This window comes from Sapajus apella, unplaced genomic scaffold (genome assembly GCF_009761245.1).
Source record: "Sapajus apella isolate SASKATOON/1434 unplaced genomic scaffold, GSC_monkey_1.0 scaffold26, whole genome shotgun sequence".
In the NCBI taxonomy this organism is placed as follows: domain Eukaryota; kingdom Metazoa; phylum Chordata; class Mammalia; order Primates; family Cebidae; genus Sapajus; species Sapajus apella.
The window spans coordinates 21,337,353-21,356,962 of NW_022436966.1; the positions used below are offsets into that span (position 1 = coordinate 21,337,353).

A 19,610-nucleotide genomic window follows, 5' to 3' on the forward strand; every position below is an offset into this window, starting at 1 on the left:
ATTCTTTCCTCAAATATGTTTTCCAGACTTTTTGATTTTTCTTCGTCCCCAGGAACACAAGTAATTTTTAGGTTTGGTCATGTATCATAATCCAAAACTTCTTGGAGGCTTTGTTCACATTTTCTTAATATTTTTTGTCTTTGTTAGTTTGGATCAATTCAAAAGCCTTGTCTTTGAGCTTTTAAGTTATTTTTCTAGTTGTTCATTCCATTGCATTTTGTGTTTCTCTAAATGTGTCCTTTATTTCCAGAAGTTGTAATTTTTTAAAATTTATGCTATTCCTCTGGAGTTCTTTTGTCCATATTCTATATCATTTTCTTTTAATTTATTTAAATTGGTATTCACCTCTCTCTAGTGCTTCCTTGAATAGCTTAATAATCAACCTTCTGAATTATTTTTCTGGCAATTCAGAGATTTCTTCTTGGCTTGCATCCATTGCTGGTGAACTAGTGTGGTATTTTGGGTGTATTAAAAAACTTTGTTTTGCCATATTACCAGAAATGTTTGTCTGATTCCTTCTCATTTCAGTAGACTGTGGCAGAAAGAAGATCTGGGGCTCAGGGACTGTTGTCCAGATTTTTTATTCATTAGGGTGGTCCCTTGATGTGGTGCTCCCTCTTCCTCTAAGGATGGGTCTTCCTGATAGCCAAACTCAGCAATTGTTATTTCTCTTCTGGGTCTGGCCACCCAGTGGAGCTACCAGTCTCGGGGCTGGTATTGTACAGTGCCTGCAAAGAATCCTGTTATGTGATCTGTCTTCAGGGATCTCAGCTGTGGATACCAGCACCTGCTCTGCTGGAGGTAGCAAGGGAGTAAAGTGGACTTTGTGAGTACCTTGGTTGTAGTTTTGTTTATTGTGATCCCTGTCTTCAGGGATCTCAGCTGTGGATACCAGCACCTGCTCTGCTGGAGGTAGCAAGGGATTAAAGTGGACTTTGTGAGGACCTTGGTTGTAGTTTTGTTTATTGTGCCAGTTTTGTGTTGGTTGGCCTCCAGCCAGGAGATCACACTTCATGAGGAGGTGACAGCATCCACTGTAGTTATATAGGAAGGATACAAGCTTGCCCTAGGGTTACCTGTGTAAGTATTTCAGGAAGTGGATGGACACATAGAGCTCCCAAGAGATTATATTGTCTTCATGTACAAGGGTAGGTAGAGAAAGACCATCAGTGTGGGGCAGGGTTAGGCATGCCTGAGCTCAGACTCTCCTTGGCTGGGGCTTGCTGAAGCTGCCATGGGGGATGAGGGTGTGGTTCTCAGGCCAGTGAATTTACATTCCCAGGGGGATTATGGCTGCCTCTGCTCTGTCATACAAGATGCCAGGAAAGTGGGGGAAAGCTGGCAGTTAAGGGCCTCACCCAGCTCCCACACGGCCCAAAATGCCAGCCTCACTCCCACTGTCCTCGCCAACAGCACTGGGTTTATTTCCAGGCAGCTGGTGAGCATAGCCCTATGGCTAGGAGCCCCCCCCGCTGAGAAAGCAAGCAAGGCTTTTAGCTTTCGTGTCTCCTCTCTGGTCACTGTTTCTGTGCTCATATCTGCACTCCCCATTCACACCCTTCCTCGGATTCTGTTCAGAAAACTTCATGTTCAGTCAAAATTGTCACAAATTTCAGCTATCCTCCCTGTGGTCTTTTCCCAATTCCACTGGTAGCTGTCCCCAAAAACTTCTATGAGACAAAGTCAGAAATGGCTTTCCTGGGGACCAAATGTACCCACAGGGCTCTTCCTGCTGCTTTCTCTACCCCTATAGTTTTCTCAGCTCTCTATATTTGTCTCAGCTTCAGGTAAGGTCAAATCCTTCTCCCATGATCTGGACCTTCAGGTTACCTAGTGAGGATATGTGTTGGGGGCTGAAGTTTCTCCTATTCACACTTTGGGCATTCACCGTGTTTTCAGCTGTCTCTTAGAGCCTCAGCAGCAAACCACTTCCTTCAAAGGGTCTATGGATTTTCTTAGATTTCCTGGTATGTTCCTGCTATAGTTATTGGAGCAAAAGTGTGAGTCTCCACATGCTGCTCTGTCCATCCAAGTGGGAACTGTAAGTAGGTCCTGCCTCCTCCTCAGTCTAGTTTTAATTTGTATTACTCTGATGATAAATGATTTTGAGTACCTTTTCATATAGCATCATGCCATTTTTATGTCTTTTTAAAATAATATTTATATATTTCACACATTTTTAAATTGTATTAATAGATTATTTTCCTATGGAGTTGTTTAAGCTTCTTATATATGCTTATAAATTATATATTCTTACATATTCTGGTTATATATTCCTTGTCAGATGGATAGTTTGCAAATATTTTCTTCCATTTTGTGTGTTTTCCATTCACTTCTTGTTTACTTTGCTGTACAGAAACTTTTTAACTTTCTGTGCTCCCGTTTGTCCACTTTTGCTTTGGTTGTCTGTACTTATGGGGTTTTATCCAAGAAATCTTTGTCCAGACCAATGTTGTGGAGGTTTTCCTTAAGGTTTTCTTTTAGTAGTTTCATAGTTAGAAGTATCATAGGTTTAAGCTTTCATCCATTTTGAGTTGACTTCTGTATGTGGCAGGAGATAGGGGTCGAGTTCTCTTCTTCTGCGTATGGATATCCAGTTTTCCCAGCACCTTATATTGCACAGAATATCCTTTTCCCAATGTATGTTTTTGGCACCTTTTTCAAATATTAGTTCACTGCAGATCTGTAAACCCATATGTGTGTTCTCTTCTTTCCCATCAGTCTATGTGTCTGTTTTTATGGCAGCACCGGGCTGTTGTTACTATAGCTCTACAGTAATATTTGGTGTCAGGAAATGTAATTACTCCAGTTTGTTTTGTTTTCTCAAGATGATTTTGCCTATTAGGGTTTGCGTGTGTGTGTGTGTGCGTGGTTTTATATAAATTTTAGAAACATTCATTGAGACCCTATACTGAGACAGTATGGAGGTGAAACATGGGGTTGGAGCCTCCATGCAGAGTACTGGGTCCTGCCTAGTAGAGCTATGAGAAGAAGACCACTGCCCTCTGGACTCCAGAGTGGAAGATCAGTTGGCAGCTTGCAACCTGAGTTTGAAAAACCTGGATGCATCCAACTACAACCTGTGAGAGCAGCTGCAGGGACTGAACACTGCAAAGACATGAGGGCAGAGATGCCCAAGGCCTTGGGAGTCTACTCCTTACGGCAATGTGCCATAGATGTGAGTCAGAGATTATTTTGGAATTTTAATATTTAATGACTTCCCTGCTGGATTTTAAACATGTGTGAGGCCTGTAGCCCCTTTCTTTGGGCTGATTTCTCCCTTTTTGAAGGGTAATGGTTACCCAATGCCTACAACCTGTTGTATCTTGAAATAAACTGATGTCTTTGATTTTACAGGATCATAGTTGGAAGGAACTTGCCTTGTGTCAGATGAGACTTTGGACTTTGAACTGCTGAGTTAATGCTGAATGAGTTAAGACTTTAAGGGACTATTGGGAAGACATTACTGCATTTTGCAATGTGAGAAGGACACGAGATTTGAGGGTTTGGAGCAAAATGAAGTCCCACCAAAATCTCATGTTGAAATGTAATCCCCAATGTTGGAGGTAAGGCCTGATGAAAGGTGATTAGATCGTGGGGGTAGATTTCTCATGACTGGGTTAGCATCATCTCCTTGCTATTGCCCTGCAAGAGTGAATGTGTTCTCATGAGATATGGTTATTTGAAATTGTATACCACCTTCTTTTTCTCTCTCTCTCTTGTTCTTGCTGTGGTCATTTAATGTAACTGCTGAATCTTCACCTTCTGTCATGATTGTAAGGGTTCTTGAGGCCTCCCCAGAAGCAGAGCAGATGCCAGCATCATGCTCCCTGTAAAGCCTTCAGAACTGTGAGCCTCTTTTAATAATAGACTACCCAGACTCAGGTATGTCTTAATAGCAATGCAAGAACAGCTTAATGTAACTGCTATGGTCATGCTGGTACCCAAGCTGCTAGACAATACTCTGCTACTCTAATCTCTTTGTTCCTCCAGCAAAAGGAGTGTCTTCCCATGGCTGCCACAGCTGGAAATGTGCTTGGTCACACCTAAAGTCAGCACAGCTCTGGGTCTCATCTCAGGTGTATGGCAAGTACTGCCCGCATGCCATTGCTATTTATTCAATGTCCAGGGGCTCTTTGGACATCAACTAATGAATTCTTCCAGGCCCAAGTCCTTCCCTTCAATGTAGTAGTCTTTCTTCCGGCCCAGGCTCTGTCTAGAAATATCATCCAGGAGCTGAGGCCTGGAAAGGGGGCTGCATGACTCTATTTGGTGCCCTATTCTACTGTGCTGAGCTGCAACCCAAATTGGAAGAAAAAGTCCTCTACATTCCCCCTTTCACTCCTCATGTGGAAGGAAGTGGTCTCTCCTGGAAGTGCATGTTATACTGCCTAGGGCTGGGGGAGGGTGATGAAAGCAGTCTCTTGACGGCCCTGGCCAGTGTCTCACTAGGTCATGTGCACTCCAAGTCCACTGGCCCTGAACCCAAAACAGCATGTGGGCTTGCCCAGAAATTGCAGTCCTTGTGGCTTAGATTCCTTACAGTTTATTTAGGTCCCAGAGTGCTTTAGCATGTAGTGGCAGGACTAGCTGGAACTCAGGTTCCAAACACTGAGATGGGCAATTCTGCTTTGGCTAGGGCTGGTCTAAGTGTTCCCTCCATTGGCACTTTCTGAATTCTGTCCCATGTTGCTTTTCTCTGTGACAGGGCAGCAATGAGTTTTAATGCAAGGTCCCACAATCACTACACTCTCTCTCCCCTATGCACACAGATTCTTTCTATGTGCCATGTGACTAATGCCAGGGGATGAGGAAGATGTGATGTTGGCGATTCAAGATGGTCTTTCCTACTATCTTCAGTGGCTCTTTTTAAATATAATGCTAAAAGCAATCCTGTGGTTACTCACCCTACTGGTTCTCAGGAAAGTGATTTCTTGTGTAGATAGCTGTTCAATGTGGTGTTCCTGGAGGGATAACAATCACTGGAGGGTTCTATTCAGCCATCTTGCTTTGCCTCCTCCAAGATCATAGTTTTTGATCTTTCATGTTTTTCAGATATAAACATTTAATACTACAATTTTTTCTCTGAAGACTGCTTTAGCTGCATCTCACAAATTTTTACAAGTATTTTCATTTTCTTTCAATTCAACATGTTTTTCATTCTTTATGTGATATCTTCTTTGAGCCACAAATTACTTAGAAGTGTATTTTTTACTTTGCAAAACAATTGTGACTTTTTAGCATATTTTCATTATTTTTAACTAATTACGTTTTGGTCAAAGAATATATGCTATGTGATTTTTATCTGCTTTAATTTTGAGTCTTGTTTAATGTCCTAGCATATGGTCTATCTACATAAATGTCCTACCTGCAGTGAAAATAAATACGTATTCTGCTGTTGCTGTGTGATATGTTTCATAAATGCCATTTAGGTCAGGTTGATTGAAAGTGGCATTTGAAGGCTATATATATTGTTGATTTTCTGACTTTTGTTCTATCAATTATTGAAAGAAGAGATAAATGTAATTATAAAGCAATATGAGATAAGATAAAAATAGGCTACAAAGTCAAATTATTATTAAATTTTGTGAGAGAAGCTAGGCAAACACGTCTTCTCTGCGTAGTAGGACTTTCCATGAGCTAAGGCTAACTTGAAACCTCACTGATCACATAATTACGCAGCTGTAAATGATAAGTGTATATTTATAGATATTACCTTTACTTCAAACACTATATATATTATAATTATAAATATACTTACTAGTAGTTTCAAATAAACAAATATATAAATAACGAATTTACACAGTGGTTGCTCTTGTATATCTATATACCATTCTGTATCTATTTTTAGAAAATGCCAAACTTGGGATTCTATATGTATACATATTTAGAGAAAGGAAATCAAAGAAAATGAAATGAAGAGCAAGAGTAAGAAAGAAAGTGAGAGGAATGAGAAAGGGAGAGAGATGTAATCAATGTGTTCTATCACTTATTTGGAAATGCCTTTTGACAACCACGTTTCTGGTGGCCTCAGTCCTCTGGAGAGTAGTTTTCAACTTTGTTACCATTACATCACACATAACAGATGACACTTTATGTGTCACAGGCTCCCATTTGCAATGCTCAGAACACTGAATGCATTTCTAATGCTTTATTTTCTCTCGATGAATCATTGGTATTTCAGATCATTTTCTGCTGAAGTAAAAAATACCAGACTGGGTAATTTATTGACAACAGTTTATTTGATTCATGGTTTTGAAAGCTAGGAAGTCTAAGAGTGTGGTGCTAGCATCTGCCTAGGGTCATCTCATAGCAAAAGGCAGAACTGAAGGCTGAAGGCTGAAGCAAGCACTCAAGACAGAGAGATGATTTTGAGCTAAACTCATTCTTTATCAGGAGCCCACTCCTGCAATAACAAAGCCATTCTCACAATAATAGAAGTAATTCATTAATGAGGGCAAAATCCCCATGACTTAATCACCTCTAAAAAGTCTTACTTTCCAATTCTGTTACACTGGCAATTAAATTTGTATATGAGTTTTGGTTGTAAGCTGGCATTTCTACAGTTCAGGGGTCTTGAGAGTAGCCTCATTCCCACACTTCGTTAGGCATTGCCCTAGCAGGGACTCTCTGTATCAGCTCCAATCCCACATTTCTAATTGGCACTATCCTAGTGGGTGCTCTCTTCAGCAGTTCTACCTCTCTACAACAAATTTCTGCCTTGGCCCCCTGGCTGCCCATGACATCCTGTGAGACCTGGAAGGAGTAATTGTTTCCCCTGCAGCTTTTGCATTCTTTGTGCCTGCAGAATTGGAGCAATGTGGACACTGCCAAGGTTTATTGATGTACCTTCTGGAACAGTAGGTTGAGCTGCACCTGGGGCCAACTGAGTCATGACTGGGTTGCCCTAGGAGCACTGCACCCCAATTTGGGGAGCAGAGATCTGAGGTGGGTCTGGGCAGTGAGCCCATGGAGAATGCCCTGGGCTTATCCCATGAAACCATTCAGCCTCCCTAGAGCTCTGGGTCTATGATGAGAGGGGCAGTCTTGAAGGTCTCTGGAAATTGTGGGATCATTCTCCATTGTCTTGATGATCTCTTCTATCTTTACTAATCTCCTTAGCAAGTAGTTACTTGGCCAAGCCTTTAGAATTCTCTCTCAAACATGCTTTTTTATTCTCTACATGTTTAGGCTGTGAAATTTCTAAATCTTTTACGTTTTCCCTTTAATTTTAAATTCCAATTTGAGGTTATCTTTTTGCTCTCATATCTCAGTGTATATGGTTAAAAGTAATTATGCAGTAGGCTGAATGCTTTGCTGCTTTGATATTTCCTTCACTAGATATCCTAGCCCATTGCTCTTAAATTTCACCTTTCATGAAGTCCTAGGACATGCATAATTCTGCCAATATCTTTTTGCCACTTTATAACAAGAATAGTCTATACTTCAGTTTCAAATAGAACTTTTCTTTTCTTTCTGAGACCTTAGCAGAATGACCTTTATTGTCCATATTTCTACCAATGTTCTAATCACAATCATTTAAGTAATCTCTAAGAAAATTCAAACATTCTTTAGAGGTATCCTTTTCTTCTGAACTCACCAGGCTTGACCTTTATGCTTGGTTCATGACAGTCCAGGTTTTATTAGCTTACTCATCCAAATTCTCCTAGCCTCTACCCATTATTCAGTTTTAAAGCTGCTTTTGCATTATTAGATACTTGTTACAGTAACAATCTCACTTCTTAGTGCCAATTTTCTGTCTTCATCTGTTTTTTGCTGCTATAATGGAATACTACGTCCTGGATAATTTATAAGCCTGAGAAATTTATTTGGTTCATGTTTCTGGAGGGTGGAAAGTCCAACAGTATGGTGCTGGCATCTGGTCAGGGATGTCTTCTGGCAGAAGGTGTAAGGCAGAAGGCAGGAGCGAAAAGTGAAGACAGAAAGAGAAAAGTGGACCAAACTCATCCTTTTAGCAGGAGCGCCCTCCCACAATAAGGAGCCCACTCTCATGCTAATGGTGTTAATCCATTCATGAGGGCAGAGCTCTAAATGACCTAATTACTCTAAAAAGCCCCACCTCCCAATGCAATTTATTTGCAATTAAATTTTAGATGTGTTTCAGAGGAGGAGAGAATTCTAACCATAAAAATTGTCAACTAAATTGATTTTGAATATATTATAGGTACACGTAAATATGTACAACTTAATTTGTTAGTTATACCTCAATAAAAATGGGAAGAAATTAAAAATGGTAATTTCTTAGACTCTATACAATAAATGTTTTTGCTTCATTGAGTGTGATATTATAAAATTTAGCATACTAATTTTTAGTCAATTGTATTTTTAACACTTATTCTCCCAGAAGTAAATACTACTTTACCAGTGCCATATCTCACTCTATAGAAGTCAGGTTGGCTGTAAAGTTTTCTTTCTTTCTTTAATTATTTCTTTAATGCATTTTTAGAAGCAATATTAAACTTTTAATATTTAATTATTAGTACTGCATTGAACAACAACATGATGTAAATAATTAAGACCATAGTTTTCTGATTAGACAGATGTAACTTTGAGCTCAGTGTGCTGATACCAGCAGTTACAAGAGTAGAAGCACCCAGACAACTCTCAGGATTTCAATCCACCTAAGAAGTTACCAGTTCTGTGAATTGGGGCAATCTGTTGAGAATTTCTGTATCTCTTTTTTCTTATATTAAAATAAATATAGTACCTTCTCCAATATATTTTATCGAAGGCTAAATATATAATCCATGTAAATTTTTTGGTGCAATTTCTGGAAGGCACTAAATGCCGTGTACATGTTTGATGCCAGCCAAATTGAAATAGTCGCAGTCATAGAAGTTGTCACTGTCGTTTAAATTGTAGTCATACTGGTAGTAACACAAATACATTTCTGCTATACCTCACTGTTATGTCAAATCATCTTGTTTGAGAGTCAGTCAATTCCCTGGGATATAGTCCTGTGGGAGGAAATTTGTGAAAATGTTCCCTGAGAACCTGAAATGCCTGCATTGATTGGTTTTATATTGATCTTTAAACCTGATTTCCAATATTTTGTTTTCTATTACTATTATTATTATTTAGACATTATATACTTTGACTATAAAAGGCCAAGGGTGGCCAGGGTGAGGGAACAGATGGAGGTTACAGGCTGACAGACTGTGAGATGTGGGCTGGCATGGGGACATATACAAGCGTATCCTTGCTCTACTCATGCCAGACTGCACAGTAGTAATGAAAGTTCACAAGGATATGTGTCCTTGATGCTCCTTGATGCTAGCAGAACACATTGACTAACAGAGGAAACCTTCATTCATTGGCTTTGCTTGAGTAAATCTGGAGAAAGGAGCCTGGATGATGGAAGTGCAGTCAGAATCCTAGAAAATTATAGCCCAGTAGTGATGCTAGGATATGGAGAATTTACGCCAAACCTCAGTGAAGTGGAAATTTCCACCAGGAAAACAAATGTTTGAGATTTTAAAATGTATTTTGCAAACCTATTTATTTAGTCATTTATCTACTTACTTATTGCTGAAATAAGAACTCTACCTATAAAAATTGCCTAGAGCAATTATCTTTATCTACCCAAGAAGCGAATTAACATACAAATTTTGACGTTTCCTTTATATTTGATCTGTATCATGAACTCCTTGAAGTTTAGTGTTCTATTCCATAAAACAGATTGGCACTAATTATTCAAAGGTCTATTTTTGGACTCAAATAAACAGTATTTGCAAAAATCTCTGACACTTAATAGGACTTCCATAAACCTAAGAACTTTTATTTTTCTTGAGTGACAGAGCCAAGAACCTTTACACTGATAAATTACAAGAAGCAATTATATAATTTTGTGTTTAATTTAGTATTATCACTACATTTTTAATCCCTGGTATTCTCTCATCAAGGCTAAAAATAGCCTTGTGTATAGTTTGTAAAGATGGCACTACCAGTTCAGCTCATCTTTGCACAATCAGTTCAAATGATTAGACTGTAATATTAATAATTTCAAGGTATCAAGTTTAATTTCAGTAATGGTACTTGGATTAAAAGAGAAAAACAAACAAAATTCTGTTCTACTACCAATACTACACACCTGACCATTTTAAACCAGTTTATTTTAATGTGTTATCTGTCAACAGAAGTGACTCTGGCAATAACATAAAAGGACCTTGGCAATCCATTTTGCTACAGGTAAAAGTAATCTCAAGTTAAGTGAATAACACTATCATCAGGTGTACAGATGACATTTCTCCTCCCAGTGAGGACAAACCCAAACAGGAATTTTTGAGCTGTATTGGAACAAGAAAAATGAAGACAAACCAGTGAATGTTAAAAGGTTTAATAAAGAAGCACTTGTTTAGTTCTGTGTGGATTTCTCTTGACAAGAAATCCTTGATTTGGGAGAAGAGATGTGAAGGACCTCTTCAAGGCGAACTACAAACCACTGATCAAGGAAATAAGAAAGGACATAAATGTATGAGAAAACATTCCATGCTCATAATTAGGAAGAATCAATATTGTGAAAATGGCCATACTGCCCAAAGTAATTTATAGATTCAATGCTATCCCCATCAAGCTACAAATGACTTTCTTCACAGAATTGAAAAAAATCACCTTAAACTTCATATGGAACCAAAAAGACCCTGCATATCTAAGACAAAAAAAAACAAAAACAAAAACAAAAACAAACAAAAAAAAAACAAGCAGGAGACATCACCCTACCTGACTTCAAACTATATTACAAGGCTACTGTAATCAAAACAGCATGGAACTGGTACCAAAACAGACTTATAGACCAATGGAACAAAACAGAGGCCTCAGAAAGAATGCCACACAACTACAACCATCTGATCTTTGACAAACCTGACAAAAACAAGCATGTGGAAAGGATTCCCTATTTAATAATGGTTTTGGGAAATCTGGCTAGCCATATGCAGAGAGCTGAAACTGGATCCCTTCCTTACACCTTATATAAAAATTAACTCTAGATGGATTAAAGATTTAAACATGAGGCCTAAGACCACAAAAACTTTAGAAGAAAACCTAGGCAATACCATCCATGACATAGGCATGGGCAAGGACTTCTGACTAAAATACCAAAAGCAATGGCAACAAAAGCCAAAATAGACAAATGGGATCTGGTTAAACTCAAGAGTTCCTGCACAGCAAAAGAAACTATCATTAGAGTTAACCAGCAACCAACAGAATGCAGAAAATTTTTGCAATCTACCCATCTGAAGAAGGGGTAATATCTGGAACCTGTGGAGAACTTAAACAAATTTACAAGAAACAAACAATGCCATCAAAACGTGGACAGAGGATATGAACAGACACCTTCAAAAGAAGACATTTATGCAGCCAACAAACATAAAAAAAATGCCCATCATCACTGGTCATTAGAGAAATGCAAATCAAAACCACAATGAGATATCAGCTAACGCCAGTTAGAATGGCGATCATTAAAAAATCAGGAGAGAGCAGATGCTGGAGAGGATATGGAGCAATAGGAACGCTTTAACACTGTGGGTGGGAGGGCAAATTAATTCAACCATTGTGGAACACAGTGTGGTGATTCCTTAAGGATCTAGAACTAGAAATACCATTTGACCCAGCAATCCCATTAATGAATATATACCCAAAGGATTATAAATCATTCTATTATAAAGACACATGCACACTTACGTTCGAGGCACTGTTCACAGTAGCAAAGACTTGGAACCAACCTAAATGCTCATTAATGATAGACCGGATAAAGAAAAAGTGGCACATATACACCATGGAATACTATGCAGCTATAAAAGTGATGAGTTTATGTCCTTTGTGGGGACATGGATGAAACTGGAAACCATCATTCTCAGCAAACTGACCAAAAACCGAAAACCAAACTCTGCATGTTCTCACTTGTATGTGGGTGCTGAACAATAAGAACACCTGGACACAAGGAGGGGAACATCACACACTGGGGCCTGGGGATTGGGGAGCTAGGGGAGGAATAGGAGGGGGTGGCGGGATTGAGGAGGGATAGCATTAGGGGAAATACCTAATGTAGATGACAGGGCAATGGAGGCAGCAAATCACCACCATGGCAAGTGTTCATCTGGGTAACAACCTGCATGATCTGCACATGTACTCCAGAACTTTAAGTATATATATAAAAAATAGTGATAAAAAAGAATTTTACTTTAAATATTATGGAGAGATTTTCAAGAGATCTATAGGTAAACTAGATTTAGTTTTCTTGGACCAGATAAGTTCTATCCCTGAATTTAAAGAAAACTTGTAGATGAAAATGCTCGATATCAGTAATCTTTGATGAAATGGGGAGAGGTTGCTACAATAGGGACATAAGAAAATGCCATTCTGATTTTTAAAAATAAAATTATAAAAAGCAAACTTTGTAATAGTTAAGCTACAATATTATATAATTAATGTCAATAAAAGCTGTAATATACTTTTAGAAAAAGTGTAAAAACCATTTTAATCACACAGGAATCCACTAGAGCAAGTGAACCCAGACAAACTACATTATACATAAAATAATCAAAACAGGGAATGGTAGACAAGGTAAATGGATGCATAACTGCTATAAAAATGTGTCCTAGAAAGTGTAGATGAATGGGTCAATATCTCCCAATTACATGTCCTAGTTTTATGCACTCAACTTGTTTTTATATTAGTAATATAAATGAGACATACGATATGCTTCAAATGTGAAAGTGAAATGACACCCTAGTGGACAGATTATTAACACTTAAGCTAGCATAATGCAAATAATTCAAAACTATAAAACAATGGGCCAATTATTTTAAATAACTGGACCAGTAATGCACTTTCCAAAACAAACTATAACTCAAGACAGGGCAGGTAGGATGTGAGTCAATCATCTAGAAAGAGATGTACTGTGTGAGTTGTCTGCAAGGACAATAGAATAAAGAAATAATACAATCTTGGGGTACATAATTAACAGAAGAGTATGTAGTGCACAGGAGTTTATTATAAGGTGAAATATGATGAGAAACAGAAGTTCCCTAGCTTTGTGGGAAAGTCAGACATAATATGAAATCCTGAATGCATGACCTTTGGCAAATTTGCTTAACCTTTATAAACCTGGTTTCCCATTTTTGAGTTGTGGAAAATAATATTAATACCCTCATAGAGTGTTGCAGGTTAAATAAGGACATGCATACAAAGTTTACAGCACACTGTCATTTGTTAAGAATTCAATAAATTATTATTGCAATTTTTGCTAAAAGTGTAGTTTTAATCCTACTCACATGTGGGCTTTTTCTTTGCTATTCATTTATCAGTGAGAATTCAGATCCCTTAAAGATGTTGTTGGGTAGGGAGAGGACAATGCTTCTGTCTTATCACCTACTTTTGGTTTTGTTTTATTCATAGTAGTATTTCTCAGTCTCCTTCCATGAGGTTGGTCATAATCAAGTTTAAGTCTTCCTTAGACAGGTGCTGAGCTAGAAAAAAATACTTCCTAGCTAATATATTTGCTTCCAGTATTTCTTTATCTCCATTTATTCAGAAATCCCTGCCATAGTCATTTGTCCAAAAACCATTTCTAAAATATCACTGCTGTGTTCCAAAACATATAATGGTGTTAACTCCCCCTCAGCAAAACATCCAGCTTTCTGGACATTTTGACACTGCTCCTAGATGATCCTCTTCATGTTATCACAGCAGCCTTTGCTGTCTCCCTTCTATTTCAGGACTCTCCATTTTATCTCATTGCCCCTGTATCCTTTGCTCCAAGTGAGCACCTTTTTCTTCTGAAATTCCCTTTATATTTGCTGGTGTCATTTCTACCAGTTTAAATTTCTCACTCTTGAATCTTACATTATCATGTAAGCTTACATTGAAACCACTGTCCCATCAACTGCATTTAATCATGCGATTCTTGATTATGTTATTATTAAGTCTTATTTTGGAAGTTTACTTGCCATACATATTCCTGTCTCTCTGGCTAAATATTAGGACATATATACATACGATTCTTTCTTTTATCTCATAGCCACTGTATTCAGCAACATATGACACAAAAATTTGCAAAGCAGGTGCAAGGTAAGAAAGTTGATATTAAATAAAGTAACAAAGCTGCTAATCAATCAGTTCCCTCAACATCACATCTGTTCTACAACTCAGGGTCATGTAAATTTACAAGGAAGTAAAATGGTGATGGCTTACTAAGCAGACTCTAGAGATCTGAATGAAACAATTTGTAGAGGAAGATTTTTCCTTTATTCACAAAGATTTCTCATTTGAATGACATGCTCATAACGGTTTACTTACACATACACTCCATGTACAGATTTTTTTTCTATTTCCTGCCTTTGTTAACTTCACTACAGATGCCTTTGTGGCTGGAACAAAGGACCAGGTTTCCCCGTGATTGCTTCATCATTAATTAATATACCATGGAGCAGAATCACAGCTAACAATTGCCAGAATTTCTCATTCTAGCATGCAAAACTTTGTGAAGCTTGTTCTAAAAAATGAAGGAAAAAGCATCCACTGGACTCTCCTATATTCTTCCCCAAGGCTTACATTGAACAATGAGTTCAATACAGTGCTGTACATCATACCCCTGAGCTGCTAGAAGAATTCAAACTTCGCTAAGCACGAGAGCCAAGGGAACTATTAGCATGCTTCTGAGTCCAGAGCTTAACATTCCGGATGAGATTACTGTCACAGGTTCCTTTGGAGTGTGTTTTTTCTTGATTCTGTTCCATTTGGATGTGTGAAAGTATAAGGGAGGCTGGAGCAGCTGGAGAGGGAGGGAGAGCATGTCTAGAGTGATGACATATTTAAAAATATCATTCCAAGGAGCCCTGAGCTCTCTAGCTATGGATTCTAAATATAGTAATGCCAACAGAAGAGAAGTGCACCAGTTGGGGCTCTTAGAAATCTGCTCCAGCACCACCAGGTAAGGATGACTCACCCAGGGCGAGTCAGGCCATGATGTGCCATTTCAGCATTTTTTTACCAAAGCCCTCTCCGTCGGACCCTTCTCAAAAAGCCACACTCTCTTTGGGGACTGAATAAAAATGATGCATAATACTGAATTTCTAACATTAGATCATTGTTAATCCCCTCAAAAAACACATTTCTCTGTGGAACAAATCTGCACGTTCTGCACACATATCCCATTTTTTCTAATTTCTTTTTAGAAAAAGAAATAACACATTTCTGTTACAAAAAGGCTTTTTAGGTAATAACTCGTACTGGCAAAGGAAAAATACAAAAAAATAAAAGAAAAAGGTAGTGGGTATTAATTAATCCTGTACATAAATTGGTTTGAATGTTTGGTCGTTTTTTCCCCCCGATTTGGTTTTATTTTTAGTTTTTGGTAAGGGAATATAAAACTAAAGCATTAAACATATGCCTAACATCCCAAACAATAAGATGAACAGATTTAGAAAAAGGAAAAGCCCTTATTTATTATACAAATCCTGGTTTATTTTCCTCATTAGAGTACACACATATAAACACACAATTTAAACATACAATTCTCCAAAACCTCATTGAAATCAAACCTATTTGAGCTTATTGTTAAAGTTGAGTCTGAAGCTCTCTTTTATAGTTCTTGCCCACTGCATATTTATTGTGCTGAGATTTATTGCATTTTAATGGCTACGTGTTCATAGTTGCTTCTCAACTAGGGCTATTTAAAAACCTCCAGTGATGAGCTAACTATAACAAACTTGCCATCTGTATCTCTTAGGAAGCAAAAGTTTTAAATTTAGTCAACTCTTGCCATTCTATTTTTCAGTCCAATCTCTTCTGTAGATTCCTTGCACCGATCCTAATTCTGGAGGTAGGGAGGGTGGGTAGACAAGGCTGACTTTTTAGCAAGAGTAGGAAACAGAAGAAATTTCTTAACTATGACTTCAGCTAGTGGTGGTGATTTAGTATTCTTATTCCAGCTTCTGCTTTCTACTTTCTCGCTCCCCTTCAAGACAGCATATTGGGGTGCTACCAGTACCTCTATCATTACCACCTGGTGAAGCCAGAGGGAAGCAAGTGTTGAAGGGAGAGAGTCACTCCTCTGGGAATCAGCAGAAGATGCCTGATTTCATTAATATCCTACAGGCTGATTCATTCAGTGGTTTCTAACACCCAAACTAGTCACTAAGTGAGCAGGGTAGACAGCTAGGCCTTCTCTTTGTTAGAACCCACTGGTTGGTTTTTCGTTTGAGTCTCAAGCTTCTTACCTTACAGTGAGGAGGAGACAACCCCTTCTTTCCAATTTTTTTTAACAATGCTTTTGAAATTTTTATTTATCCTTTTGTTTCTTCTTACCCATTTTTTCCACTTTGCCTATTTTCGTTCTTTGATTTCCCAAAAAATATTTAGAAAGGAAAAATGAAATAAAGCAATGCAAATCATTTTCTCCCTTGGTTTTGGGCAAAATTCATCTTTTAAAATTTTGTGCTGTTGATGCTAACAACAAAATCCAACTATAGAGCACTATCAGTGTTTATTAATTTTCTGTATAGCTCCATATATCCAGAGACATTTAAAATGATTTAACAATAACAAATGGGTAATAAACTTGAGTACATTTTAGGATTTCTCATCTATCATCAACTAAATTGAACAATTTCCCCATAAATGTCAATTGACTACAATGAAGACTTTTAATTTATTTTAGAAATATATGCCATGCTATTTTTTTTCCAAAATCATCATACTTTACAAATCCCAGACTCAAAACAGTATCCAAATGCCAGAAAGCCTTCTCTATTCCAAATGAGAATCTATTAATTAAAACCGGGAAAATGAAGAGTCTGGGTTATAAGAAAGACATGAGTTAAGTCAGTATTTAAAACTATGCCCTGCCCAGCATGACTAGTGGAAAAATAGTAAAATGCATGTGTTTACAAATCAACTATGAAGAAAAATTGATCTGTGTCTATTACCCAAATATGATATGAACTAAAAAAAAAAAAATTTTGAATACATTTTGAAGTCAGAGACACTGAACTCTGACACAGAAGAAATTTCACATTGTCAGCTATTCAAATTCAAAAATCCAATTATTTTGAATCATAGGTAAAATGTCCTTTCACACACCTGGGATCTAAATTTCCAAACATTTGTTTCTTTTCTCTATATTTATATTTCATTAAAGAGTAAAATACAGAAGCTGTCTTGGGGAAAGATTTGAACAGGATGTCTTCAACACATGGTTTCTTTCCACTTTCACCACATTCCTCAGATGTTCCAGGCTTCCTGCCTTCCCCACCAGCAGAGATTAGATGTCTCTGAAAAGAAGCCCAATCAAACCAACTTCCTTCAGATGATGGGCCAGGGGCACCGGCCTGGATGCTGGCAAGGAAGTTGAAGGAGGATTGGGTGAGACACTGAAAACCCTCCGTGTCTAATTTTGTAGCTACCAGATCATTGTCACATTATTACATGCTTCAGAGTTCTTATCTGTGTAAGTGCCTTCAGCCCACAAATGGCATATGCTTGTAGTCACAGCTACTAAGGAGGCTGAGGTGACAGGATCACTTCAGCCCAGGGGTTTGGGACCAGCCTGGGCAACATAGTGAGATCTCTTTTTCAAAACAAAACAAAACAAAAAAACAGTGACTTCAGGTTGTTAAATGGAAGGAAATAGGAAAGAAGGGACAGTGAAAGAAGGGGAATATCTGACACCGAACAGGATTTGCATTCTAAAGCCCCAGCATAGTCTTAATGCTGTGTCCAAGGGAACCTCAGACTAGGCCTGCCTCAGCCTCAATTTGAGTTGAACTGCATTTTGAATCCAATTGCAGGTATCTTTTCACACTCCAAGGCCTCATCTCATCCCAGTTTCCACAGTTTGGTTTACCTCTGATTCTTAGAACAATTACTCACTCTGGAGACAGGAATAAAAATATACCAATAAGGAAATTTCTATTCCATTAAATGTAATCAATTCTAAAGAATGGGCAATTGGTTAAATTTCATTCTGGTTTCTTGCTTTTGATATTGGCAATGCAAAACTGCATTAAAAAAGGATAATAATCTGTACAATTCATTAATATTTGTTATCATTAAATAAGCAGATATATTTTCTCTCATGACAATGCTAAGGAATCAGGTATAAAATTGTGGTCATAAAAACGTGAAAATTATTTCCTTTTATATGTATTCTGGGAGCTTGTTTCTTTGGATACTCATCTATTTAGGATGAATCCATTTTTAAAATCACTTTAAAAAGGTATCCCTGGAAATATAAATTATGAACGCTGCTGTGCATTAAACTAGTTGGGCTACTATTAAAAATAATTTTAAAAATATTTTCAGGTTCACTAAGTAGTCTAACAAAAAAGAATTGATCTTAGAATCATGAGACTAATCTCCCCCTACTTTGTTGCTATGACCCTTAGACAAATTTGTGTTCTTGAAGAAAACATTTAGTTTTTCTTTAATGAGTCCTTGCTTGTAAGCTAGTATTGAGAGTTTTTTTTTTAATTAATTTTTTAACAATACAACAGTGGTTAAATTTTTAATAAATGCTCTTTTGCCTTGGTTTTCTCTATCTTTCCCTACTAAGAAAGATTTTGAGATTTATGAGAAAAAGTAGAGTTTACATATCCCTTTAGGTTAGAGTAGAGGTTACAGTTCCCTTTAGGAAGGACATTGTCAGTTTTATTTGCCACTGTGCCCCCAGGACCTAGAATATAATAGGCCACACAAATATGCATTAAATGAATGAATTAATACCTTCTTGAACATACATTTTTCTTTAAGATTTCTCACATCGGAGATTTCTCACATCATTGAAAGGGTCGAAGAGACTCTTTCAATGTTATCACCAGAAAGGAAATGTCTTCAGCTCTTTATTTGTGGAATAAAAAGCAAAACTAAGGCACAAAATAGTATTCATTCTGTCTCACAGACCGTAGCCTATAAATCACAGATATGATACCACTGCAACGTACTTCACTGATATTATAAGAACACTGCAAATGCTTAATTTAAGTATGCCAGTATCTGAAATTGTGAATGAATACAGATTAAAATGATGCCACAAAATTTAATTATTACTATACATTAATTGGATAGCAGGACTTTTTCATAATATTCTTGTTATTGTCATAACAAAATAATATTTTGTAAGATTTTTGAGAATCATTATTTTGAAAAATATTTAAATATTATATTTAAAGTGAAAAACATCTTATTTATTTACTTATTTGTTTCTGCTTTCTTTCCTAAGGTGCGGATTAAGAGTATACTATGCAGAGCCAGACTGGGTTCAAAACCAGGATTCAAATCCCTGCTCTGAAACTTGGGTCTCATTAGCTAACTCTCTCATCATTAAAATGAAGATAATAACAATAATAATGTAAGTGGGTTGTTGATAGGATATGAGCTATTACATAAAAATCATTTGGAATAAAGCATGTCACAAAATTGATACCTAATACATGTTAGCCATTGTGATATTCAGCATGTTTTTTAAAATAAGAAACATCATGAATTTTTAGAAAAGTAAAGAAATTTCTTTATTGTCCACACAATGGATGTCTTCAACACATGGTTTCTTTCCACTTTTACCGCATTCCTCAGATATTCCAGGCTTCCTGCCT

General features: G+C 37.4%; 1 long non-coding RNA gene across 1 annotated transcript; it reads left to right on the forward strand.

Moving 5' to 3' along the window:
• Positions 1-3,328: 3,328 nt before the first annotated feature.
• LOC116560412 lies at positions 3,329-19,362 on the forward strand. The gene is made up of 3 exons (XR_004272961.1): positions 3,329-3,566; positions 17,246-17,382; positions 19,238-19,362. It is a non-coding gene; the product is annotated as an uncharacterized LOC116560412 (long non-coding RNA).
• Positions 19,363-19,610: the final 248 nt, after the last annotated feature.